General features: G+C 41.7%; 1 protein-coding gene across 1 annotated transcript in view; it reads right to left on the bottom strand.

The window, feature by feature from the left end:
• cers2b (ceramide synthase 2b) overlaps positions 1-21,004 on the bottom strand; it is a 54,804-nt gene extending 33,800 nt beyond the window's left edge. The window contains exon 1 of the mRNA XM_067449266.1: positions 20,672-21,004. The gene's annotated coding sequence lies outside the window, so the exon portion shown is untranslated. The remainder of the gene's footprint in view (positions 1-20,671) is intronic.
• Between the last annotated feature and the right edge of the window lie 5,580 nt (positions 21,005-26,584).

The raw sequence follows: 26,584 nt of genomic DNA, 5'->3' as shown, positions 1-26,584 counted from the left end.
TTAAAAAAGAGAGAAATTAATACTTTTTTTGATCAGACATAGGCTAAACTAAATTGATCACAAGTGATATTTGTAATGTTACAAAAGATAATAATGTATTTAATAAATGCTGTCCATTGAACTTTCTCATCAAAAAATCCTGAAAAATAAAATGAATCATGGTTTCCACAACATTTTTAAGCAGCACAACTGTTTTCAACACAGATAATAATCAAAATTGTTTCTTGATTATAAAATCCTCATATGAGAGTGATTAGTGAAGGATCATTGAAGACTGGAGTAATGATGATAAATTCAGCTTTAATCAAAGGAATAAATTACACTTTACTATATTCACAGAAAAAAAGGCTGTTTTCATGTGTAATGGTATTTCACAATATTACTGTTTTAACTGTATTTTTTATTAAATAAATGCAGCTTTGGTGAGCAGAAGATAAACATTTAAAAAGCTGTCAGTTAGCACTGCATTATTCATATGATATAGGCCAACTTTATTGTCAACAAATAGCCTACATTAAGATGGTTTGAAAAAACACACATAAAGCATATTGTCGCAATCGTCTGATTATCGTCGTCACATTTCGGCTCATAACGATTGTTTTCCTTCAGCTGCAGCTCCAGCGTGACCGTAAGTTTCTACGAATCCGCTTTTGGACTTTCTGTGAGAGCGCCCTCCTCATATTTAGATACGACTAAAATGACAGGTCATGCATGGATTATTTTTTGTCTCTGAATTTAATTCTTGATGTATTCACATTGGTTTCTATGTATAAATACACTTGCCCGTACCTCAAGAAGCGCGCAATCAACCGAGGTAGAGAAAGCTGTCTTTAGCGTCCCTGTTAACTTGCCCGCCCTCGAGCTGGTAACGCCGGATCGAATCCCACTCGGAGCGGGTCGACTAGGATCGGGGAGACCCAGTGCGGGGGATGAAAATACACTTTATTAAAAGTGCGGGGGACACGTCCCCCCCGTAATCTACGGCCATGCTTAAATTGAACACTAAGTTTGCTTCCTTCCATCCGTCAGACTCGCGTGGTAGCCAGGCTGCCAGGTGTCTCGTTCAATGGCGACGAGCTCAGTCAGTTGACGCTGTGTGCTTCAAGATTCTGACGCAAAGTGAGCTAAGATTCCGATTGGCCCAGAGAAATGTCAGTTATAAGAATTATCCAATGTCTATGCATGTCTAGTCCAGTCAATTTTCCCTAGTTGAAATGTTTGCTGTCTGTACATGTTACATTTGTTATTTCTGATATCTGAACATGTATTTCTGAAATTAATAATTTGGAGAGTAATTTCAAATCTAAAATGTCTTTCTTACTAGTAACAATCACGTTCATGATCTCAGATATTAACTGTCAATCAAAATATTGATATCAAGTATTGGGCACATGATTATTGATATCAAAAATAAAGGTTTTTACTAGTAAGAATTGTATTTCTGATATGTGGAGTTTTAAGAAATCCATTCAACAACTGAATTTGAAAGGCAGTGTAATGATTTGGTGTTGAAATGGCAGCATACAGCAGAAGGAGTGAGAATCCAAACACATTATTAACACAAGTATTATCCAAGGTCAAAGTCCATACCAGGCAAAGGGTCAAGCACGTATAATCAGTCCAAATACACCCCATACACTCCAAGGAGGTCAGACAGGAAAAGGGAATCCAAGGCTCAGACAGAAATCAAACTTAAGAAAACCAAGAACTGCTCAAAATGCCAACAGAGAATGTAAACCAAAACCAGCAACAACAAAAAAACTAACAAGACTTCATCCAGAACACAAGGCAAATGGCATTTAAATAGACTGAGGAGTAAACTAAGAAAACAAGACATAGGTGAAACAGGTAAACTAATAATGAGCAGAGCATACTGGGCAATGAGGTCCAAGAATAACAGTCTATCTATGTACACAGCTGACATGTTAAAGGCAGCCTATGGTGACATTTAACCAGTAATAAATCAATTACAGATAAATAGTTTAATTATAGTTTCATTATTATTTAATTATATAGTTTTTTACTAGTTGAAATGAATTCGTATTTCTGTGAGAAATCAAGAGTTCACATTTATTCTAGTGGGAATGTAATTCCTGATATCAAAATTGCATTATTAGCAGCAGTAAAAATCTGTTCCCTTTCGGGGAACTCGAGCTGCGTCGAAACGCTGTGAGAACGCCTCTGCGTTAATGCGTCGTGAAGCGCCTGTAGAACCATTCCATCGGAAAAAAGATTGATCGTCGGCATGATGACGTCATCGACCGGAAGCTATAAAACGTCCGTGAAAACAAACAGGAACTAGCTTCTGAGCCTTCAGCAAGCGATCTGTGTGAACCTGTCTGTCTATTTGGTGTTTTTGTCTGTCTATTGAAGAGTTTTTCCACCCTTTTTGTTAAATATTTCATATATATTAACAAAACAAAGAGAAAATAAAATAGATAGAGAATTATGGCGAGTGAAAGCAGTTTTAAGAGTTGTGTTCAGCCCTGCCCACGTTACATCACGAGTGGGGATACACACTCTCTTTGTGTAGCCTGCTTGGGAGCGCAGCATGCCCAGGCAGCCCTCGAGGGGGCTGCTTGCGAGCACTGTGAGCGTATGCCACTGAGAACGCTGCGCTCCCGCCGGGCACTCTTTGAGGAGGGTGCCTCGGCTCGTGTTCCCCGCGGCTCTGGTCCCGCTGCCGCCGAGGCGGAGCGGAGGCTGCAGTCGTGGGGATCACAATTGGATGTTGCAGAGGGGTTAGAGACGGGCGCTGCCTTATCTCTGCCCTCACCTGCACCATCCAGCGGCTCTTCTCGGGGCATGGAAGCACGCATGGCGGTTTCTTCCCCCCCGAGAGAGTCGCCGGTGCTTCATCTGTCCAGCTCTGAGGAGGTGGACGTTGAAAGCATCGAGACTGAAGACTCGCCACTTCAGTCCCCTGCATGCGAGGAGCTCGTTGAGGTTCTGACGCGAGCGGTGGCCAGGCTTAACATCGACTGGCCAACCGAGAGATACGAGGCAGGAAGTAAACGTGCAAGTAAATTAGACGAGAGATTCCTGCCTTCTCGCGCTTCAGAGCCTCAGCGGCGGGGCTTGCCGTTCTTTCACGACTTGCACACTGAGGTGGCAAGATCGTGGAAGAGACCGGCATCATACCGCGTTTTCAGCCCACAGACTTCGGTCTATAGTAACATCGCTGGGCTGAAACAGTATGGGTATGGGGCGATGCCAAAGGTTGAAGAGACGCTCGCGAGCCATCTCTCGCCTTCCTCGGCATCGTCCCTTAAAGCCCCGTCTTTGCCCACCAGACCTCTAAAAACAACGTCGGCGTTGGTGGGCAAAGCGTACTCGGCAGCGGGTCAGGCGGCTGCATGCCTGCACACTATGGCAATCGTGCAGGCATACCAGGCTGACCTGCTGAGGGATCTGGACAGTAGCGATGCAGTGGGGGGAGATATTATTACGGAACTTCGTTCTTCTGCCGATTTAGCTCTCCGGGCCACCAAAGAGACGGCCAGATGTGTGGGCCGCTCTATGGCAGCCCTGGTGGCCACGGAGAGGGACTTATGGTTGAACCCCACTGACATCAAAGAGAGGGAGAAAGCTTTTCTGCTGGATGCGCCGCTTTCTCCTGGAGGCCTCTTCGGTGACGCAGTCCATACTGTCACCGAGAGGTTCCAGGAGTCCAAAAAGCAAGCTGCGGCGCTCAAGCAGTTTCTCCCTCTCAGGGTCCAGGTCCCTGGGGCTGCTGCTGACATCAAGCAGCCCAAGCCGAGTACGAGCGCCTCGCACAGGGCAAAACAAAAACAGAGCGTCGCCACCCGAACTCCCCCTCAGCGCGGGGACGAGGGGCGGCACTCTCAGACGAGCCCTTCGAGGGGCAGGGCTGATCTGAGGACAGTCCTGATCGCCAAGAAGGCCTCGTCGAAGCGTTCCTGACGCTAGAGGCGCCAGGACGCTGAGGGTGGTTCCCCCCGTAGGGAAACGGTGTTTACCCCTGCCTACGGTACCCGTTTTCCCTGCGGCACCCTTTGGGGGCCGCGCTGCCAACCCCGCCGCAATGCCGGGGCGCAGTCGGTCTCTGCGGGCCACCTGAGGGTGGGCCGCCCCCTCCTCGGAGGGCAGGAGAAACAAAAGGACGCTGAGGGTAGTCCCCTCCGAAGGGAAACGGTGTTTACCTCTGCCTACGGTACCCGTTGTCCTGCAGCGCCCTCTGGGGGCCGCGCGGCCAACCCCGCCGCAATGACGGGGCGCAGGCGGTCCCCGCGGGCCACTCGAGGGTGGTCCGCTCCCCCTTCGGGGGGCTCCCGAGCAGTCAAGTCAGTCGTTCCCTGCCGGTCCGCCGCTTCAGGGCACTGTGCTTGTTGCTCAAAGTACACCAGAGGCCAGCCTCGAGAGGCTGGTTCCCTTAGTAGATTCTCTAGACGAGTGGAAACGTCAATCGAATATATCTCATTGGGTCCTGCAACGGTGTCCTACCTACAGAGGTGGGCCCGGAGCAGGCTCTGGTAATGGTACAGGAAGTACAGACACTCCTGCAAAAAGGGGCTATAGAGAGGGTTTCCCCTCCCAGCAGGGAGTCTGGGTTTTACAGCCGTTACTTCATCGTGCCGAAGAAGGATGGGGCTTACGCCCGACATTAGCTTCCTTTCGGTCTAGCACTGTCACCCCGCACATTTACCAAGTGTGTGGATGCAGAACTGGCGCCGTTGCGTCTACAGGGCATCCGCATTCTGAGGTATATCGACGACTGGCTGATTCTAGCGAATACAGAGCAGATGGCGGTTCAGCATCGATATCAAGTATCAATCAAATATCAAGTTGGGGTTGAGGCTGAACGCCAAGAAGAGTGTGCTTTCTCCGGCTTAGAGAACCACTTTTCTAGGTGTGAACTGGGACTCGGTAATAATGCGGGCGCAATTATCGCCAACACGCATAGCATCGATCCTGGCAGCAGTCAAAGAACAGAAGCTAGGCCGGGCCGTCACTGTGAAACAGTTCCAGAAACTGTTAGGTCTCATGGCAGCAGCGTCCAATGTAATACCTCTTGGCCTACTGTACATGAGGCCACTGCAGTGGTGGCTCAAAACAAAGGGATTCTCCCCGAGGGGAAATCCGCTCCGCACGATCACAGTCACGCGGCGATGCCTACGTGCTCTGGTCATGTGGGAAAACCCGGGGTTTCTATCTCAGGGTCCCGTGTTAGGGGCTCATGTTCGTCGCGTAACGCTAACGACAGATGCCTCTCTCACGGGCTGGGGGGGGCGACCATGAGTGGTCGCTCATCCCAGGGTCTATGGCAGGAACATCAGCGGCACTGGCACGTAAATCGGCTAGAGATGCTCGCAGTGTTTCTTGCATTGAAACAGTTCCTGCCCGACCTCAGGGGCCACCATGTGCAGACAACACATCGGTGGTCGTCTATATAAATCACCAGGGGGGTCTGAGGTCCCGTCCGTTGGACAAATTGGCACATCGGATCCTCCTGTGGGCCCAAGGGAAATTGCTGTCAGTCAGAGCAGTATATATCCCGGGGGTCCTGAATCAGGAAGCAGACAGCCTGTCGAGGCAGGGGCCGAGGCCCGGGGAATGGAGACTCCACCCAGAAGTGGTGGAGCTCCTATGGAAGGTATATGGGAGCTATTTGCTTCGGCGGAGAGTTCTCACTGCCCGCAGTGGTTTCTCTGACCCATCCAGCCCCGCTGGGGTTGGATGCCATGGTACAGGGGTGGCCGAGGCCACCTCTGTACGCCTTCCCCCCGATTGTCTTGCTTCCAGGAGTTCTGGAGAGGGTACGCCGGGACGGGGCCCAGGTACTTCTAGTGGCTCCGTACTGGCCGACCCGAGTATGGTTTTCGGACCTGATATCTTTCCTGGAAGGCTCTCCGATGGAGATTCCGACCAGGAGGGATCTACGCTCTCAGGCGGGCGGGAGATTCCTGCACCCACGCCCAGAGATGTGGAAACTGTGGGCCTGGCCTCTGAGGGGGCTAGGCTCATAGAGGAAGGTCTCTCGGCCGAGGTCGTAGAGACCATCCTTCACTCCAGAGCTCCGTCTACGAGGAAACTGTACGCTCTGAAAGGGAAACTTTTCTCAGCATGGTGCAGAGAACGCCAGTGGGACCCAGTTAACTGCCCGGTTGGTACAGTGCTGGAGTTTCTGCAGGCAAGGTTCTCGGCAGGGTTGACCCCCTCCACAATAAAGGCGTACGTGGCGGCCTTGGGTGCCTTCCACGTCCCTTTGGGTGGAGTGTCTTGGGAAGACACCCTCTGATTACACGTTTCCTCCGTGGCACTTTAAGGTTGAGGCCTGTTATGCACTCGAGGGTCCCAGCATGGGACGTAGCCTGTGTTTTGCGGGGCTTGTCCGAGCCTCCGTTTGAACCCTTGGAGGAGGTGTCAGATAAGTTCCTCACCTCAGGACTATATTCCTTTTGGCTATTTCATCTCTCAAAAGAATAAGAGATATTCAGTCCCTGTCTGTAGGGCCCTCATGTCTAGAGTTTGCGCCGGGGATTTCTACATCCCAGGCCGGGTTATGTCCCCAAGGTTCCTACGAGCCCACGGGGCCCCATTACTCTTCAAGCATTCTGTCCTCCTCCTTTCACGACGTCAGACCAGGAAGGATTAATCTGCTGTGCCCTGTTAGAGCACTAGATACTATGTCCACAGAGCTGCCCTGTGGAGAAAAACTGATCAGCTGTTTGTCTGTTTCGGGCCCCCTAAGAAGGGGCCCCAGTATCTAAGCAGAGGATGAGCAAGTGGGTGGTCGAGGCCATCTCACTTGCTTATGAGGTGGCCGGGCAGCAGTCTCCACTGGCTGTCCGGGCGCATTCAACCAGGGGTATGGCTGCTTCTAAAGCACTTTTGTCAGGGGCTTCCCTCCACGATATTTGTAACGCGGCCGGATGGTCGTCTCCTTTAACCTTCGTCAGGTTCTACGAACTAGACCTGGCATCTACTGTTGGGGCGCAGGTACTCTCGTAACCGTGTGCGCTTCGGCTTCACACATACGAGACACTTGGTCCTATGGCGTTGTGGGTATAAGCGTTCTCACAGCGTTTCGACGCAGCTCGAGTTCCCCGAAAGGGAACGTCTCAGGTTACGTATGTAACCCTAGTTCCCTGAGGGAACGAGACGCTGCGTCGCTTTGCCATACTCCCGGCGTGTCCGTGATCACTTACTTCAGGCTTTATCAGAAGTTAGTTCCTGTTTGTTTTCACGGACGTTTTATAGCTTCCGGTCGATGACGTCATCACGCCGACGATCGATCTTTTTTCCGATGGAATGGTTCTACAGGCGCTTCACGACGCATTAACGCAGAGGCGTTCTCACAGCGTTTCGACGCAGCGTCTCGTTCCCTCAGGGAACTAGGGTTACATACGTAACCTGAGACGATTTCTGACATTAAGAATTTGTGGAAATGTTATTGTTGCAATCAGGAAATCATACCCTGGAAACCAATAAAAGTCAAAACAGCTTGCAATATTTCAACTAGTACATCAAATATCATTTTCACTACAGTTCATAGGCGGACATTCAAATACATTTTTTGATATCAATAATTGATTTCTTAGAAATCCCTGTTTCACATATCAGAAATACAAAATATATTTTTTTATATATTAATAATTATGTGGTTGGTTACTCATCAACATCTTTACTAGAGGAAATGTAATTCCTGTTATCAAGAATTAGCATTTTACTAGTGAAAACTGAATTGAAAATAATAATAATAATTTAAATCGTGGGAATGAATAATAGTCTAAATGGCTTGCCATACAAGTTCAACTCTATCAAGTTTGGTGAACTCTGATCTGCAAATCTGTACTAGGTGAAGACATATTAACAATAGAAAATTGATTCGTCATGTTGTGACCAAAGAGTTAGATTTAAAAGAACACAAACTTTAGATCTGCAGTATTGTCTGTTTGCGTGTTCAAAGACTAAACTTTGAACTACTTTAGAATAATAAAACTGCACAGATTGAATGTATAACTTTGACTTAGCTCACATTGCAAAGCCTTAGTACTCAAGTCTGATTTATTGCTCAGATGTGATATTATTTGTTTGGCAATAATTTGTTTTAATTGAGAGTTTGAACAGATCATGGTCTCAAACGGACCCATATTCACAAAAGAACAATAACAGACGTAAACATGGAGGACACTGAAATCAGTGTTTACGTGTTCATTTATAAGATGATGTGCTGCTGAATTTGAGAATATGAGGAGAACGAGAGCTAAGTTTTTATATTTTTAAACAAATAGTTTTCCCTCAGGTTTTGCTTGTATAGAGCTGTAACCTTTATACCTAGACCTCACTGTCCCTCCACTACCGTTTTCCATATTAACTTAACCAAATGACCAAATGTATGTAAAATGTAGTGTATGTAAAATCTTTGGAGTGGCTTCCATCAGCACAGAACTGTGACAAATGTCGATCAAGAGTGCTGTAAACATGCTGTGACTTTCGATGTGACTATATCAGATTTAGTACCACATACGGAAGTGGCCCGAATCAGAATTGGAAAAAAAAATCCATTTGTGCTGGTCACACAACTATGAAATAAACAGATCTGAGTCACATATGAGCGAAACAATCTGTTGTTTTGGGCCACCTTTGCCTGCAGTCTGAACGTAGCCCTTTTAAACTCTGAATGCTGCTGTATTGAATCAGACATTGCTAGTTCTTCATATCAGGAGCTGGTTAAAGTGATCATGTTGATAACACAACAAATAATCCTCTGATCAGATTTTTATCAGCCAATATGATCACTGTAAATAGTTTAATCGTGGTCTCTATAAAGGCTGATCAGAAGACGCAAAACTTTTCTGTGTGGTGTGCAGCTGAAATAATTCACTTACGTCTGGCAGTTCTACCAGGTGTCTGAAAAAGACGATCGATTTGCATTTTGCAATGTGTGTGCTAAGGAAAAACATTTCAACTCCACCAACCTCACCAGACATTTGAAGGTTTGTCACATAAAGGAATATGAGCAGTTTTCAAAGTTTTAAGACAGAGAGAGAACGGGAACGTTTTACTAATTCATCTGTCAGTAACAGAGACATTGCAACGACAGCAAGAAACTATGGGGCTGTGCGGTTAATTGAATTCTGTTTTCGATTTTGGCATGTAACAATGACACCTTATAATAAAGTGTAACACTTAAAGGTGCACTATTTGATTTTTGCAGTAAAATATCCAAAAACCACCAGGCCAGTGTTATATATTTTGTTCAGTTGAGTTAATGTTTCTAACTATTTGTAAATTGTGAGAAAATTGCTTTTTTAACCAAGGAGCCGGGACGTCTGAGCGAGTCACGAGTCAATTGCGTCATATCTGCGTTACCCTCGGTTTCCGGTTTTATTCTGTAGAAATGCTTTTCTCTTAGCAGTGTGAACAAGTGTCACAGCAGCCTCTGAGCGAACACAGAATATAATTTTAAACACACTTAAATGTATTTAATATGATAAACAGAGCTGCGTTTCTTCATACTCATGACCGGACAAGGGGAAATGGCGCCAGCGACTGTGTCCCATCAAAGTAAAAGTCCCGCTGCTCACGAGCCGTGTGTTTGTGCAACAATTGCTCCAGCTTCACACTACAGTAACATTAATAATCGCATCCATGAACATGATTTCTGCCTGAGTCCTATCCCGTTTCTTTTCCAACCAGCTGTGAGGTGAAGACCACAGATTCTGAGCTCAAACTTGGCGTCACCAAACTACACCTTTGTTTTGAATAGGCGCCCTCTAGCGGACATAAAAATTACATAGTGCAGCTTTAAGTGTAGTTATATGTTTAAGTAATATCAATTAAGGACATATACTTACTATAGGGTTAGATGCATATCCATAATTTACTTTTATTACTACTATGTTTTTTTTATTACTACTTTTATTACTAGTATGTAAATGTAACATGGATACTGTAAAATAGTGAAAGACATGATGTGAAGGTGAGATGTAGGTAACCCATACTTGGAATTTGTCCATGCATTTAACCCATCCAAGTTAGTGCACACACATTAGGGGCAGTGAGTAGTGAACACACACACACTGCCAACCATGGGCACACACCCAGAGCATTGAACAGTCATTTGCTGCAGCACCCGGGGAGCGATTTGGGTTTTGGCTATACACTGTAGTCAATAATTTTATCTCTTAAAACTCACCAAAATGATATATTTAAAGTTTTTTCCCCTGTAAAAAAACGGCAGTCTTCATGTCTTAAAAAAGCTTGAATGTAACTTTACACCCTTGTCTCATTTAGTATACGCGGATCTATGAATGCACAAATTATCCCCACCTCCACTCACTCACAGCAGCTCAGAGATCCACTCGTCAACTTTACTGTAGTAAACACTGCAAAATGGTCTCGCTCTTTCCACTCGACAGACACACAATGGTGATCAATATGACCTTTTGCTTGACTATGTTATCAAACAGTAATAATGTGATAATGTTACACAAACATCCCATCCACCATCTCAGTCTGCCTTCTAAAGATCAGTATCCTTAGAAACTACTTATCTTAAAGTTAGGGGTGAGACGGATCGCCGTTGATCCGTGATCCGAATGAATCACGACCCACAGTTCGGCACGCACGTGACCTGCGGATTTATTGCGCTTTTTTTTCTTTTTTTTATACTTGCGGATTAATCTTAATTGTTTAGCGATCGCAGAGTAAATGAGCGTGTTATTTGTCGATATTACTTTTTAAGTAATTTTGTTCCTTTAAACTCGATGCCGAGTTTCAGTGAAACTACACGCAGCATGTGTTCACGTGAAGGCATAATCAGTCAACAACAATGGCTAGCGGATGAGCAGAAGAACTTGAGCTTCCCGCATCATTCACATCGCATGAGAGCATTTTGGCTTACCCGTGAAATATAATGATGATGGAAAAAGGGTGGTGGACAAAACTGTAACAGTATGTATGTAATGTTGCTGTGGCAGCATGAGAAAGTCGTGTAAAAGTGGCAATATATCGAGCATGGCTATCGCGACACCTGCTGATGCCCATTTCACACACAGTGTGGTCTGTTTGCGGTGCGTGTTTTTTTGTACCTGTGGCAGGGGAGGCGTGGTTTTGCGGGATCGGCAGAGGGAGAGAGAATGCGGAGCCGAGCGGGGCGTAAGTGGGTCAAGTGCAAATGAATAACACCTGTGTCTGATTGCAGTAATTGGCGTGGAGAGACGGCTTAAAATCCACGACAGAGAGAGATGAGGGAGAGAGTTTTGGACTGGGATTGAGACTGTGTGCTGGCTGTGGAGAGTGACACTGAAAGAAGAGATCAACTGATTGACATTTGGAGAAGCTGCTTATGTTTGATGCGCCCACGTGCGCCTGTTGTGTTTATTTTTGAGTGGTTGAATAAAAACCAGAGTCCCAGTCCAGCCGACCCTGCCTTCTTCCTTTCACCCAAGAACCTAACCACAGTACCCATGTTAACAGATTACAGTTTTCACACTGCACGCACTTTCGGTCTGTCAGTGCGAAGTGCCGCGATTGTTTCTGCACCTCTGCACCGAGCCTATTTTGCTGTGCTGAACGCGCTGAATTAAAATAACTGTGCACTGTCTGCAATAAAACAAACATGTATTGATGCGAAAATCTAGTAATTGTGCCACAGATGCATACTGTAAAGTGTACTCTGTTTCAAAGTCAACACATGGCTTTTTGCCTTGGGTAGAGCAAGGAAAATTGCATTTAGATTTAGGTAAACAAGTGAAATATTCCTTTCTTGGAGGTGGAAAAACAAAGTTCTTTATGACCTTTAGGATTTAATTTAAAAACAAAGAAAAAAAAACTGTTGGCTGTTTTTGTCTATTGTAAGTTCTAATTTAAAATGTTTATTTTAACAATCTACACTAGGCTATATACAGTGCCTTGCGAAAATATTCAGCTCCCTTGAACTTTGCGACCTTTTGCCACATTTCAGGCTTCAAACATAATGATATGAAACTGTAACTTTTTGTGAAGAATCAACAAGTGGGACACAATCATGAAGTGGAACAAAATTTATTGGATATTTCAAACTTTTTTAACAAATCAAAAACTGAAAAATTATTCGGCCCCTTTACTTTCAGTGCAGCAAACTCTCTCCAGAAGTTCAGTGAGGATCTCTGAATGATCCAATGTTGACCTAAATGACTAATGATGATGATGAATCCACCTGTGTGTAATCAAGTCTCCGTATAAATGCACCTGCACTGTGATAGTCTCAGAGGTCCGTTTAAAGCGCAGAGAGCATCATGAAGAACAAGGAACACACCAGGCAGGTCCGAGATACTGTTGTGGAGGAGATTAAATCCGGATTTGGATACAAAAAGATTTCCTTTAAAGCTTTGAACATCCCAAGGAGCACTGTGCAAGCGATAATATTGAAATGGAAGGAGTATCAGACCACTGGAAATTAGGGCTGTCACTTTTTATTTGATATTCGAATATGCATTCAAACATGACGTGAAATATCCGTAATCGAACTATAAATAAACAATTCGGTTTTTAAAGTGCCATCTACAGTCGGGTGCGTTTACATGGAGCACTGTAATCGGTTTAAAAGTCCAATCTGAATGAAAATGCTCCATATAAACACCTCAATCGTAATAAAAATGCCCAAACTGAATGAAATTGTAATGGTTTTGAGATGGGTGGGATAAACCTTTTCATGAATCGATCAAACGAAACATTTCACCATGTACATGACTTGACCGGATTACTTTTGAGTGTGCGTCCTTATATGACGTATGCCGCACACGCCGCGCTCACATGCACCAAGCATGTTGACAAGAGGAAAGTACATTTTTCTGAGGGATAAACTGTTTATTTCGTAAGAAGTTATGAAGATAATGTTGGCATAATGACACTGTCCCTAAACCTACCCATGTAAGCAAACAAACAACTACTTCAACTGCACCTGACATTAGAATTTATTTTTTCTGAGCTGATTATTACACTTTACAACAAATAAATAGCTTTTATAAAACCGTATAAGTCCTGGTGGCCGTTGAGAGTTGCTATGGCATACGTAAACAAATTCCAGCTGCTGGAGAGGACGGCGTCGACATCTGATGCGGTAGACAAACTGAAAGCTGTGATGATTGTATAGTGGCACTTCATATCGATTCAGTTCATAACCTGCTGTTTCAAACATTAAGTTAACAATTTATTTTTCCATACAGGCTGTGGCCTGAGTCCTGTTTATAACTGTCAGACTGTTAATGCATTTGTGATTGAATCTCCGTTACGGCAGTGTCCGTTTTTTGGGGTTTTTTTTAAATGAGGGGTGGGTCGTAGATATTAGAATATTCAAATACATTGCTTGATATTTGATATCTGTTCGAATTAGATTTTTTTCAAAAATGACAGCCCTACTGCAAATCTACCAAGAATTGGCCGTCCCTCTAAACTTTCAGCTCATACAAGGAGAAGACTGATGAGAGATGCAGCCAAGAGGCCCATGATCACTCTGGAGGAACTGCAGAGATCTACAGCTGAGGTGGGAGACTCTGTCCATGGGACAGCAATCAAATCTGGCCTTTCTGGAAGAGTGGCAAGAAGAAAAAAGTGTCGATTAAAGTTTGCCACAAGCCACCTGGGAGACACACCAAACATGTGGAATAAGCTGCTCTGGTCAGATGAAACCAAAATTGAACTTTTTGGCAACAATGCAAAACTTTTGCAAAACGATTTGTCTTCCAACAAGACAATGATCCAAAACATAAAGCAAAATCTCCAATGGAATGGTTCAGAAATAAACATATCCAGGTGTTCGAATGGCCAAGTCAAAGTCCAGACCTGAATCCAACCGAGAATCTGTGAAAAGAACTAAAAACTGCTGTTCACAAACGCTCTCCATCCAACCTCACTGAGCTCGAGCTGTTCTGCAGGAGGAATGGGCAAACATTTCAGTCTCTCGATGAGCAAAACTGATAGAGACACACCCCAAGCGACTTACAGCTGTAATCGCAGCAAAAGGTGGCGCTACAAAGTATTAACTTAAGGGGGCCGAATAATTTTGCAAGCCCAATTTTTCAGTTTTTGATTTGTTAAAAAAGTTTGAAATATCCAATACATTTCGTTCCACTTCATGATTGTGTCCCACTTGTTGTTGATTCTTCATAAAAAATTTCAGTTTCATATCATTATGTTTGAACCCTGAAATGTGGCAAAAGGTCGCAAAGTTCAAGGGGGCCGAATACTTTCGCAAGGCACTGTACCGTCACACCGCTAGATGGGGGAAAATATCACACAGTGTAGCTTTAATATTTCAGGTTTTGCATAGCTCAGTTGGTAAAGCATTGCACTATACAACAACAACATGTGATCATGCGATCGTGAGTTTGATCCCAGGGAACACGTGCTCATAAAGTGTGAATAACTATAAATCAGTGGGCAGGTTCAGGGATGGGGTGGGTGTAGTTGTAAATTAAAAACAATATTTTTGCTAAATGGAAATATGACAAATGGTGGTAAAAAGTCCACACATTGCATTAAAATGAACACGCATTTTGACTGGTAACGACAGTCATATACGTCATATCATGATGTCAAACGTAACACGACACTGTCATTATTTTTATGTCAGCTAGAGGGCGCATGACTTTAAAATGTAAATATAGGTCGTAATAAGGTGCTTGAAAAACAACCTATAGAATGCATATATATATTATATATATATATATATATATATATATATATATATATATATATATATATATATATATATTGTATATAAGAAAAGCTAATTAAATAAATACTACATGAAACATAGAAGGCTTCAAATAGTCATGAATTATACTGTTTCCAGTGGTCAGTCAGTGACCAGCCCCAAAACTCCTGATCAGGCCACCGTTAACTTCAAACAGCAAACCATGAAACAAGAGGTGATTCATGGAACATTTTAAACAGCATTCGCTCCCTGAGAACTGATGAAAGACACGCTTTACGGATCACTGGGTGTAGGAAAAAGTGTGTTAAACCCATCTGAACATTTAACCGCAGATGTTCTACCATGAAGATGGAACATTAGGGGGTGATTTTGCATTGCTGTTGGGTTCATTTGGGTATTAAAATCAGACTCAATTCAGTGTGACTGGAATCATTTTGATCCCACACAAATGTTTTATAGCTCACATTATGCTTTTAAACGGAAAACATTTGAGCCAAATAATGGCAGGTGTTTGAATTCAGAGCTCTGCCACTGAGATTCGTACTACATCTTCATAATGATGGGTTATTAGCAATAAACTATAGATAAGAGTTAGTAACACTTTACAATAAGGTTAGTTAATGCATTTACTAGCATTAACAAAAATACATTACATTATTTATTGTATCTTTGTTAATGTTATTAATAAAAATATTAGTTGTTAGTTAATGTCAGCTCAGGTCCTTGTAATTTTGATTTCAGTAATGTATTAGTAAATGTTAAAAAAGTGGACCCTTATTGTACAGTAAGTGTAAGCTTGTGAATAATGAGACTTAATGAAGACTTCTGCCTTTTCATAAATGTTTTATATTAACTTATTTGTTTAAACTTTATTTTTGTCATTGTTACACTCTAATTATATATTTAAGTAATATATAATTAGCAATATTAAGTAACTACATATACTACAGGATTAGGATTAGTTTAGTTGCATGTAACTAGGCATAATGTATAGCTGAAAACCTGTGCTAGCCTGTTTAAAGGCAAGATCCCATTGTGACAACATACCCCATGCAGTGTGCGAACATCCCCTGCTAAACATAGTCTAAGAATCATCCGTTGGGGTAAAGTGTGACAAATAGCCCCGGCCTTTTTTGGGGGAGGATTTCTCACCTCTAATCAGGTCAAAGGTAAGAGCAGACATTGTGTGACGTGTCATGCTGGTCTTTAGCTGATGGTTTATTAGTCACATCATTAGTCATGTTTAAGTCTTTTTATTTCGAGAACGTTCCACTTTAAGATGACATGTGAGCGCAAACGTGTGCTGCAGCCTCATGAAGTGAAAATGTGGGGTAAATGTTTCAAAGCAGATGGACAGAAAGAGCTGACAAAAGGAAAACACGTGGACTCTTGAACTGTGGTCCATCATGCGATCCAGCTCAGTGGACATGAATGCTCACACGTATGCACATGTCTATCTGGCTGTCTAAACGGGGATTCCCATCGAATTCCCAATAAAGTCACAGTGAAATCAAAATGGACAATTCAAAATAACTTCTCCCTCTTGCATTATTTATGTCATCTCTTCTCTGATGATGTGTTTACTGGCAGGAGGGCGGGGCAACCTGTCACTCACATGAGATCCACCAATAGCAAACCACAACCACCCGATCAATTCCCAATGGATAAAATTAAGCCCGCCCTACATATTTTTCCTGTTCCAGAAGCCATAGTCACAATAGGTCCGAAAAGACTATCACAACTTCCTTTTCATGTCAACTTTAAATGACTAAATACATATTTTATTACATTTTTAACTGTAAGCTACATCTAAAAAAAAAACCTGTAGCAATCCGCTCTTTATTTTTCCCACCACCAAACAGCACTTAAACACCTGGAGATTTTGAGACAGAAGCCTTCTTGATGTTGGGAGTAAAGACACACCAATCTAAAGGCACAAGCACCTAAATAAAATGAGAACCAAAATCACCAAAATCATGCGTGGGGGAAGACTGATTATCTGTGGAGGATGTGAAAGTGGACTCATACTAACTGACAATATTACAGTGATTCATTTAAGAAATATGCTAAGAGAAATTGTTGCTTGAAAATGTACACCATTCATATACTAAAAATGTCTCGGTTACATTTAACCCTTGTTCCCTGAAGGAAAGGAACGGAGGCGTGACTCGTAGTGTACTGAATGAAAGGGAACAGAATATTCTGTGAGTTCTCAGAAAATACTAGATATGATGCAATGGCGAAAGTGATTAAATTAAGAGAACATTTGGTCACATTTTCCAGTGTAATTATAGTGTAATTACAACTGTAATTACATTAAAGGGGGGGTGAAATGCTGTTTCATGCATACTGATCTTTTTACACTGTTAAAGACTTGGAATCCCATACTAAACATGGACAAAGTTTCAAAAGTTAAGGTGGACGTTTGATGGGAGTATTTCTTTGTCAAAAATACTACTTCCGGTTAGTCATAAGGTTCGGCAATTTTTTTTCGATCATGCGTCCCCTTGACATTAAAGTTTCGGAATTTCCTTGTATGGGCCGTACGGACAATTCTACCAGAAGAGCGTGAGAGAGAGAGAGGGAGAGAGCGAAAGCAACAGGCTATGCCCATCAAAGCGCTGGCTCGTAGGCTGCGCTGCACAGGTAATGTGCACAATTAACAATGACATCAAAAAGTGCGTTTTTGGTTGCCAGACCAAGACAGTCCTGCACAGATTCTCCAAAAACCCCGCGTTAAGGCAACAGTGGATGGAATTTGCTTTTCCGGATCAGCAACTGAGTTGCGCAAAGGTTTATGTCTGTTCGCTGCATTTCGGTGCCGACTGTTTCATAAACAAGGCCCAGCTCGACGCCGGATTTTCCGATCGCCTAATGCTGAATGATGGAGCAGTCCCAACGATAAAGGTCCCAACGTTAGTACCGCAGGCTGTGAGTAAGAGTGCTTCAAATGTCTGTGTTTTTGCCTATGCCCATCAAGTAGCCCAAACATGATCACGTATAGTTAATTGATCAATGGAGCATGCGATGTGTAGTGCGTGTACATTTGTTTAGCTGGCCACTATATGTGTAACTTTATGTTTGTGTATTGTAAAAGCACTCCAAACAACAATACACAAAGAGGGGGGAAATATGTTGAACTAAATAAGCACGCTTCTTCATTCAAATGCGCTACTATTCCGTGTCTATCTATGTAAACACTAGCCTGCCGTGCAAAACCATGTCTACATAAACCACGCGTAAACACACAAACACACGTGGACAACTGCACTTCCCACATGTACACCTTCAAAGACAAAAATACGACGATATAATTCAAGTATAAATATGTAAATAACACAAGCCGCTAAGCATATTATATAGTTAGTGTATAACTTGTACCACATAGAGACGTCCTGCTCTAGTCGTTTTTGCTGCTGCTCCTGTTCAACTGCAGCCTCTGGGTCTGATTCCGGATCATAGATGTATGGCTGTATCTGATTAAAAGCCATATTTTTATTTTGAATAAAGTTTTTTCCCGCTGTTAGGGATGACACAGCTTTACGACGCACTCAACACAATAACAGCGGCGAGCACACGTCATTATTTAGCTCCGCTCACATGATACGCCCCCACCCGCTCGGCTTTTTCCGGAAAGACTCGGAACAGCGCATCTTTCTTATATAATTATAAAAAAAATAAAGACTTTTCGGAGATATGCAGGATGCAATGCTACTCTATAGGTACTCAAGATTGACATGACACTGACTGAAACTGAGTGTTTCACCCCCCCTTTAAGTATTTTAAATATAAGTATGCTGTAAAAATATATGTACAAAATAAGGCCATTGTATCAAAATGATACATTTAAATGTTAGTACATTACATTAGACATAAACATATAAAGTGGGACTTAAATTGATTCATAATTTTGCTCCCATAAAACTTACGTTATTATTTTTTAAGCAAAACTAACTACCTTCACTTTTTTTTTTAAAACAAATTATGTAGTTTATAGTCCTTAAGGCTAATATAAAATTTGCATTGGCAAAGTTGGCAACATTTAGCCCCATTTGCCGTTTAACTAAAAAAAATTAACTTTTTATGTGATTTAACTGTTGTTTTTTTAAATGACAATGGCCTTTTGGCGGTCTGAAAACGCAAACTTTTTAAAATGTGATTCAAAGTTCAAGTTTTTGAAAGAAATACAGTTATAACCTCCAACTAACACAAACTCGAGGTTGTGAAAACCGTGACGTCATGCACATGTGTATTACGTGTTAAGTGCGTAATTGACATCGCCAACTACTGGCCTGGCAGCATAACACGTGTATAATCACTTTCACAGATCCGTGTGAACAGGGATAGTTTTGTAAACGTTGTCACCTGTATGCGGAAAACAGAAAGGAGTAGCGTGGATTAAGGCAGCTTGGGACATAAGGTCAAATGGGACAATATAAATATTAGGGCTGTGGGGGATTGAAGAAAAATGCGATATGCGATACCTTGTTAAATGCTGCGATTTCAATTTTTTTTTTTAATACATAAAAACTGAGAATGATACCATGTATGTGTTTCACATTCTTTTTGGGAAAAGAAAGCATCGCTAAAACTTCTGAAAATGACCAGCATTGTTTTAGTCACAATCTGATAATATAATTTTAACATAAATGTTTCGGTGTGTGTGTCAGACAGTGCGTGATTGTAAGTAGTTGTTTTTTACAAGTTATTGCATTTAATAACTCTTTTTAACTTCAAGCAAGTCATATCAACCTAAAATGTACATTTCACAATGTTGAAAAAGCCTATTAAAATCATTCAGATATTGCGTGCCGTTGCGATATGCATATTGCGATATGTACATTTGCGATATTTCGATAAATTGCACGGCCCCAATAAATATACAGTGTTTATTTGCTCGCCTAATAAGCTCGCTGTGAGACCACATAACCAAGATTGGATGCCCTGATTGGTCTGACATCATGTAGGTGGGCGGGGCAGGCATCAAACAGGAAGTTGAGAGCTTTTGCTGGTTTTCATAATAAGACCATAAAAATGTCATAACTACTATATTACACAACCCTTTGATTGAAACATGAATATGATGCACTACTGCACGTGACATCGCCAACTACTGGCCTGGCATGAATAATACAATGATCAATAATAATAATTACAGTTTTAATCGTTTTCGCAGATCCGTGTGAACGATTGTTTTGATAACGTTGTAGTCTGTATATGAAAAACGTGTTCGTAAAAATAATTACAAAAAATAAATAAATAATCTGTTTTTAGTAACGTTAGGCTACATCATGGTCGTGTAAACATACTCTTAATAATGATGAACAGAAAAGTTCCATCTTGCATATGAAATTAGCCTACATCAAAGTATAAACTAACTACAATAGCCTAAATCAGTGATAAGATGTGCTGTCCCAAATGTTACCAAAAAAAAGGGGGTTTGACTTAGTTTAGCTGTCACACTACGTTTCATTATAGCCTAATATAAACATATGTTTCCTGTTCAAATGGATAGGTAACATATTCAGTATTACACAAATGTTTAATGTGTTGGGCTGATATGTTGAATTCATGGCAAGTAAACTTACACAAGGAGGAAACTCAAAAAGTGCCCCAGTCACCCTTACTTCACGTCTAGTTTACACACACATACTCTTAACTTTCTAAATGGAGACATTCGGGTTCTACAGTTTTTACATAGCCATACAGCTATAAGGATATTTTGTCAGGTAGGTTTAGTTCACTTCTGGGTACTTTTATACTGTACAAACTGTATATTCTATCCTCTTACACTAACCCTACCAATAAACCTACCCTTCATACGAAACTTTCTGCATTTTTTACATTTTTAAAATGCTTAAATACAAAAATGAACCTCACAAGGGGACTTTTGGTCCCTGTAACGCTCGCAGCGCCCACACACACACACACACACACGCGCGCGCGCGCAAAGTAATTGCTGTAATAAACGTTACACAATGTTATAAGAACAGACGAGAGACTCACTTCAGTCGGTGAACAGAAGCAGCGGACCGTGGTGATGTTTGTCGCTCCAGAAGCGCTTTTCTCTGTGCTGGTTTTTAGGCTCCGTTAGTGGGTTTGCGGTTCGGCCAGACTGTTTACCACCCACATCTCTTCTCTCAAGACAAAAAAAGTTTTCTACTTGATAAGAATCGGCTTAAAGGAGAAAGTGATCAAAAAAGCAGCAGCTACGGCGAGCTTGAATGGTATTTCCTGATTGTGTGGGATATCACAGCCGTTTCAGAGAGTTTCTTCCGCTTGGCTCCGGTGATGAGCGCACGGGACTGGGACAGGCGTCGGTAAAGAGAGAGAGGAATAACGGAACGGGCGGGACTTAAACATCGTGACGCTCAAACGGACGAACACGAGAGAGAGAGAGAGAGAGAGAGAGAGAGAGAGAGAGAGAGAGAGAGAGAGTGTGTGTCTGCCCAGCTAACAAAAACATGTTCTTCTAAGCACGTTATGAATATGTTATCTGCTCTCTTGGTTATGCGAACGTTAAAGAAACATTAATTTAGTCATTTTGCAAAAAGATGGGAACTATAGGCTATATGGACATTCTGAAACCATTATTAGGCCTTACATAAAAAAGTTACTTCAACACTTAAAACAGTTCAGATTTTTTTTTTTTCAATTAACAATGATTAATAGCCTACATTAATGTACTTTTCTGATGGCCTACTAACTTTTTAAGAACAAAGGGGTCCTTGATTTCAACATTTTTTTTACTTTAGTAAGTGTGTAATATTGCTGTTGGATCATAAACAAAATCTGCAAAGTTCAAAACAAATGTGTATATATATATATATATATATATATATATATATATATATATATATATATATATATTGTTTTGTTTTTTTGTTTTTTTTTAAATAGCTTTTTAAGGACAACACATGCTTCTTTCCAGGTTGGTGACATGACTAACCCTAAAGTTCAGTATTACTAGGCTAGTAGTAGTAGGTAAATAACAGACTATGTTATTGCTTATTGCCAAGTTGTGGAAAAACCCAGTCGCTGACGCAAATGACGCAAAACACTTAAATGTAAGTTAACATGTTTTTACTGTGTCACTATTGCTTTGTTTTAGATTGTTTGGTATGCATGGATTATGTGTATGTCACCAGTGACCAGAAATGTCTGATATGTAATGATTCAGGCCTACAGTCATACGTTTTTGTCTCAAAATCATTTATTGTCAGTAATTTAAAGGTGCGGTAAGTGTGCTTTCTGGTAACCATTGTTGATATTTCAAATCACCAAAACAAACACGCCCCTACCCCCAAAAAGGGTCTTGGCCCTATATTGATAGCTCCGCCCCACACATACATAACCCAGGCAATGACTATGGCAGAATCTGTGTGTTACTAATCCAGGTTGAATATTCAATGGAAAAGTCACCCCTTTTCATCACAAAAACACAAACCTTTCTAATGAACAACTCGATAGAACACTAGCCGACAGTCCAACTAACGAGATATTACAATTATGACAAGATTAGAGTTATAGCGATCACAAAACACAAACAGTTCTCATGAACAACTCGATAACGTTAGTATACAAGCTCGATAGTCCAGCTAACAACATATTACAATTATGACCGGATGGGTTATATAGATGAAAAGAGGAAACAAACATATTAGGAGTATAGTATCTTACCTGTCGGACACATTGTGTGAGCTGATGCTTGAAGCACACAGTGAGGAGATTTAGATGCTCCATACAGTGTGGAAATGTTCGGGTCTTTATCAACGCTGAAGTGAGCGACAATACGATCGCAAATGGACAAACAAGTGGACACACGAGCATATTCAAGCAAAAGCCAGTATATATTAATTTTTTCTTGGCTAAAATCCTGAGTCGTGTGTTTTGAATAATGACGTGCACAGAGCGAGCGCTCTTCTCACCATCATTAGTAGACACGCCCCTTACTCCTGATTGGCTACAAGTTTGTTATTCCACTCAGCCTGAGTCCTTTTTCTAAAACGGTTTTGAAATAACACTTACCCCACCTTTAAACCAGTGACTCAATGGTCAACTTCACATTGTTTCTCTCAGTAAAATGAAAATCTGTTATTTAAACTGTGATTCAATTATATAAATCTCTTTGCAACTGCCTGAACTGTCAAACAGCTTGAGTGTTCTGGACACTCGCAAAATCTCCCGTTATAATCAACAAATCTCTTATTTGCATTGTGTTTGCACTGAGAGTTATGCACTGAAAGCATTCGTTAGTGTGCAGAAATCGAGTTGCAATGACAAGATCATGAGATCACTGCATCCATGCGCTCAACATGTCCGTGATCGGCTACGATGCTCATCACTGTAACCTTTCATGCCACGATCTACTGTAAATATAATGCCATGGATCTAAATACGCTGTAATCCACACTTTTCACAATTAGTAAACCTTGAGAACCGCAATAGTTAAAATGTGCTAAACGTTTTTGAACACACACAATACTTTCCAGTAATATTTCCATATGCAAAGATGTTAGCCAATCACAGCAGTGGGCGTTTACACTGAAGTCTCACAGCAGCCAATCACAGCAGTGGGAATTTACACTGACATCTCACAGCAGACACGCCTCTTCAAACAGAGCGTTCAAATCAGAGGCTAAAATCAGGGTAGGCCTTTTATATCTGAATTATGACAACATTTCATGGAAAATCATACTAACCATACTAAGTGCACCCCAGGAAACATTATAAAATAATACAATTAATGCTGTTCATGACCCCTTTATGGAAAAGAACCGTAGCCCAAATTCTGGGAATGTTCACTGTTACCTGGCTGTGTAGATATGACACAGGCTTACTGGTTTAAAACATCTTCTGCCAGCTAGCCTGAGCCATAGGCTGAAGCTAAGCAGGGCTGAGCCTGGTCAGTACCTGGATGGGAGACCAACTGGGAAAACCAGGTTGCTGCTGGTAGAGGTGTTAGTGAGGCCAGCAGGGGGTGCTCACCCTGTGGTCTGTGTGGGTCCTTACACCCCAGTATAGTGATGGGGACACTATACTGACAAAGAGCACTGTCAAGAGTCTTTCGGATGAGACATTAAACCGAGGTCCTGACTCTCTGTGGTCATTAAAAATCCCATGGCACTTCTCGTAAAAGAGTAGGGGTGTAACCCCGGTGTCCTGGCCAAATTCCCTTGATTGGCCCTTACCAATCACGGCCTCCTAATAATCCCCATCCACTGAATTGGCTCTATCACCCTCTCTCCTCTCCACCTTTCGCTGGTGTGTGGTGAGCGCACTGGCACCGTTGTACTGTGGCTGCCGTCGCATCATCCAAGTGGATGCTGCACACTGGTGGTGGTTGAGGAGAGACCCCTGACATGAGTGTGTAGCGCTTTGGGTGTACAGTTGTACATTTGAAAGCGCTATATAAATGCCTCATTCATTCAATACTGCAACAAAATCAGTCGCTCTGGAGAAAACAGTGATGCCATCCAGTTCATTTCAGTTTATCATATAGCGACAATGTGGGCAGATCACTGATATATTTGATACAGTTAATTTAGTAATTAATTTTATTTGGATATTTAGTTGAAAACTTAGATCGAAATTTTAGGATTTTTAGGATTGAAATTTAAATTTCAATATAGTCCCGTTTATCTCACTAACTGGGGCTGTAAGGCAGTCAGTACATAAGTTGCATGCTTAGACACATTTATTGTGAAAGTTGCTTATACAAATCATTTTTAAATCATTTTTGTTCTTCAGGTTTATACATCCAACATTAAGTATTGCCAATTAAAATTTGGAAACAATATGTTGCATTTATAATGTCACACTTTTAATTAACAGTTTAAATGTTTTTTTTTTCCTTACATAAAACTTAGCTTTAATAAGTAATCACATCATGACTGCTAAAAAAAAGTGTGTTTTGATTGTATGAATGTAATCTTGACACACTACATTAGCCATGTTGTCATCATCCTACCAGCGTCAGTGACGTCGCTTTATTGTCATTCATAAATCCTCTCCCGTTGCCTCATGGGATAGTAAAGTGTCCATCGTATGCACACTTCAGAATGTCAAAGTATGTCACCCAGGTACTTTTTTCCTACTCTTTTAAGACCATTGTAAATTCAGACATACTTCGGCCTATTGATTTTTTGTCTACTATATAGGAGGAAAGTATGCGTTTTCGGGACGCAGCCCTTCCCTTTTGGCTGCGACAGTTCAGTGTCTAATCCACACTTCATCCAGGAATTTAAAGTGCACTTTTTGTAGTGTGAACAAATTACTAGGACTGTTTATACAACAAATGGCTTATAATAGTGCATAAGTACTAAGAATATTTAGTACTAAGAACTAGGATGCACTGAATTGGTTGCACACATAGTTAACCCCGCTCCAAAGATTTTTTATGTGATCTTAATAAAATTTCTCCCCTTGGGGGAGCCTCAGAGGAAGAAAAAAACCTGCAACTCTGCATTATACTGATGAGGAGATAAGATAATTTTTTTCAGCGATGTCAGTTGAGGAGAGGCCTAGTAACCTGTAGGCTATTTGTGAGGAAACAGCTTAGCACTTAATGAATTGACATCCTGTCTGCAAAACTTTAACGTCCGCTAATAAATGTAGATAATGAATAAAGCGAGTTATGTTTGCAATGTACATAAAAAATAAAATAAAAATTGCAACTGGTAGGATTATTTATGGCACTAGTGATTTGTTTTACTTGTATCTGCAAACAGTGGTCAACTGTCACACTAAGCGATTCAATAAAATCAAAGCTGTCGTGTGATTGGTTTACGAGGCACACGTGATCCAGGGTCATCCTGGTTTTCTAGGCACACACATTCTGTCAGGGACATATTTTGTGTTTCGCAAAGTAATGTGTTACAATAATCTGTTACTCACTTAAAAAGAAACTAATTGAGTTACTAGTTACTTTTTAAGAAAAGTAATGTTACGTTACTTTTGTGTTACTTTTTCTCACTTGAGCTGGGCTTGTTTTTTGTTTTTGCAAATGTAAAGACCTGTATACACCAAAATTGAAATAATAAGCCTCAGGCTGAGGTAAAAATGCAAAATCATTCATGTACAGTAGAGGGCGCAGCTCAATCAACCCTTTCAGCTGTGCTGTCATTCTCGATAATGGAAAAATAGGATGCAGGAGGAGAAAGGTTTACACTTAATTCACAGATAAAAACAACAAAACATCTAAAGTAATTTTTGCTTTTGGTTTAACTGAATCATTGACGGTCAGCAGTAAGCCATTGGTCAATAAAGGTAAATTAAATGCATACAAAATATTTGTTTTATTTAATATTTAATTATTTCAGCAGGTTTGCATAGTATTCTGATTTTGCATTTGACTGATTTTATTCATTTGAAGGGATACTGAATCTTTTTTGTGCAGGTGAGATTAGGTAAATGCTCAAATGTAGTCTAGATCTACAGTAACATGTTTAAACACACAACACCTCTGCACCTTCTCTCGATATTTCTCAACATGGTGATAGGAGAGCTGTCAGTCAAATAAATGTGAAAAAGTAACTCAGATTTGGTTGTAAATTTTAAAAGTAATGTGTTACTTTACTAGTTACTTGAAAAAGTAATCTGATTACGTAACTCAAGATACTTGTAATGGGCTACCCCCAACACAGGTCACGGCATTTGTTTGCAGGCGGAAACCAAGAACCCGGCACACGTGTCTCCTGGACATCCTGTAGAATTCAAGCAACCATATGACGACTTAAAATCGTGTGTTAGGTTAGCTGTGCCATGTGCATCAGACATTCGACCAAATTGGTGGTCCAGTTTGTAGGTGTGACGCCTGAGACAGAGACTACACCTACCCCAACCCTTAACCTGCCCCAACTCCACCCCCTGGATCTCGTGTTCTGCAGTGAGGAGCTACTGGGCTTCTGGGAGGGAACC

The sequence above is a fragment of the Pseudorasbora parva genome, chromosome 7, assembly GCF_024679245.1.
Source record: "Pseudorasbora parva isolate DD20220531a chromosome 7, ASM2467924v1, whole genome shotgun sequence".
NCBI classification, from domain to species: Eukaryota; Metazoa; Chordata; class Actinopteri; order Cypriniformes; family Gobionidae; genus Pseudorasbora; species Pseudorasbora parva.
Note: the sequence above shows the minus strand (reverse complement) of the source record. Positions and strands in the feature narration are given on the sequence as shown.